We start from the raw sequence: 2500 nt of genomic DNA, 5'->3' as shown, positions 1-2500 counted from the left end.
CTACAACTGCTGATGGGTGGGATTAGAGGCCTGCCATGGTGGTGAGGGGCGGCGAGGACCGTGAAAGCTAGAGTTTTTCAGAGGCTGCCGGGAAAAAGGCCCCTCGGGTGGCGGGGTGCGAGGACCAGGCGCGTCATTCAATTCTCTTCCCTATCAACTTGGCTCCCGTTGGCGGGATTGGAGGCCTACTGTTTGTTACAGGGCTAAAATCGTCAGGGGAAGAGCTGACGAAACAATGCTGGTTTGGATGCAGGGGGTAGTGTTGGAATCGGCAGCGCGGACAAAATCGGCAAAGTCGACAAAAAAGACTGTTGGTCTGGACATCGGGGCAGCGGCAGCCATGCCGACAGGGGGGGAAATCGGCAGCGCAGATTTGTGCAGCTGCAGGTTCGTCGGGGAAATCGGCAGCGCAGATTTTTCGATGAACATGGGCTGGAAGATGGACTGTCCAGGCCAGGCAGGGAAATTCGTCAAGGGGACACGCTGACGAAAGTAGGCTCGTCGGTGAAAATCGGCAGCGCAGATTTTTCGACGAACAGGGGCTGGATGCTGGACCGGCCGGGCCAGGCAGGAAAATTCGTCAGGGGGGCACGCTGACGAAAAGAGGGGCTGCCGCGTGGAAAATCGGCAGCGCAGATTTTTCGACGAACATTCGTCAGGGGGGCACGCTGACGAAAAGAGGGGCTGCCGCGTGGAAAATCGGCAGCGCAGATTTTTCGACGAACAGGGGCTGGATGCTGGACCGGCCGGGCCAGGCAGGAAAATTCGTCAGGGGGGCACGCTGACGAAAAGAGGGGCTGCCGCGTGGAAAATCGGCAGCGCAGATTTTTCGACGAACATTCGTCAGGGGGGCACGCTGAGGAAAACAGGGGCTGCCGCGTGGAAAATCGGCAGCGCAGATTTTTCGACGAACATTCGTCAGGGGGGCACGCTGAGGAAAACAGGGGCTGCCGCGTGGAAAATCGGCAGCGCAGATTTTTCGACGAACAGGGGCTGGATGCTGGACCGGCCGGGCCAGGCAGGAAAATTCGTCAGGGGGGCACGCTGACGAAAAGAGGGGCTGCCGCGTGGAAAATCGGCAGCGCAGATTTTTCGACGAACAGGGGCTGGATGCTGGACCGGCCGGGCCAGGCAGGAAAATTCGTCAGGGGGGCACGCTGACGAAAAGAGGGGCTGCCGCGTGGAAAATCGGCAGCGCAGATTTTTCGACGAACAGGGGCTGGACTGGCCGGGCCAGGCAGGAAAATTCGTCAGGGGGGCACGCTGACGAAAACAGGGGCTGCCGCGTGGAAAATCGGCAGCGCAGATTTTTCGACGAACAGGGGCTGGACTGGCCGGGCCAGGCAGGAAAATTCGTCAGGGGGGCACGCTGACGAAAGTAGGCTCGTCGTGGAAAATCAGCAGCGCAGATTTTTCGACGAACAGGGGCTGGACGCTGGACTGGGCCAGGCAGGAAAATTCGTCAGGGGGGCACGCTGACGAAAACAGGGGCTGCCGCGTGGAATGGCAGCCTACACGCAGATGCGAATTCGGCAGCGCACGATGGCTTGAGCAGGTCATGGGTTCGACTTGGCGCGATCTGAAACCTGGACGAGGGACTGTCGACGCTGGACGAGCCAGCGCGGTGGCCTGTCGTGCCCCGTTCAGGGGGGGCCTGCCGCGGAGACAGCCCTCGCGGGCTCGACAGCGCAGGCCAGCGTCCCCGACGTCGCTGGCCGCGGCAGGCGAGCTGCCGGGGTTCCCGCATTCCTACAAGAAAACGTCGTGCTTTCCACATGAAACCAATCCAGTAAAATCAGCCATATTTTTATGAGGCTGCCCACTGAATTTGGGGTCATTCCGGGCCGGTTCCTAGTTTTGCGGATTTACTCGATTTCTAATGGTAGGAAAATTAAAACAAATACTTCCCGACCTCGAAAAATTCTGGGAAAATTAATGAAGGTGGATTGGATTTTTGCCAACCTCTCTGCAAAATTTCAGCTCAAAATACCAAGAAATGAATTTTTTAGAGGGGGGGTGACAGCTGGGACCTAGTAGTGTCTCCCCCTGCCAGAGCTGCAATGACACTTATTGCTCTTTAGGGAGCCACCAGGCCGGCGCCCCTCAAAGACCACACGCGCGCGCGCGCCCGCCCGCGCTGGGCGCTGGGGCGCTGGGGCCTGAGGGCCTGGGGCCCTTGGGGGCCCTTGGGCGCTTGGGCGCGCGCGCGCGGCCCCCGCAGCCATGCCGCGCCGCGCGACGCGCGGACAGCCCCTGCTGGCTTGCTCTCTCGCCCGCGGGGGGGCTGCCTTCGGGCCCTGGCCCCCCGCGTTCTGGCCTGCCCCCTGCGGGGGAGAGGCTAGGCGCTGCAGGGGCCAGCCCGACGTCGCTGGCCGCGGCAGGCGACAGCCCCTGCTGGCTTGCTCTCTCGCCCGCGGGGGGGCTGCCTTCGGGCCCTGGCCCCCCGCGTTCTGGCCTGCCCCCCGCGTGGGAGAGGCTAGGCGCTGCAGGGGCCAGCCCG

This window comes from Populus nigra, chromosome 2 (genome assembly GCF_951802175.1).
Source record: "Populus nigra chromosome 2, ddPopNigr1.1, whole genome shotgun sequence".
In the NCBI taxonomy this organism is placed as follows: Eukaryota; Viridiplantae; Streptophyta; class Magnoliopsida; order Malpighiales; family Salicaceae; genus Populus; species Populus nigra.
Note: the sequence above shows the minus strand (reverse complement) of the source record.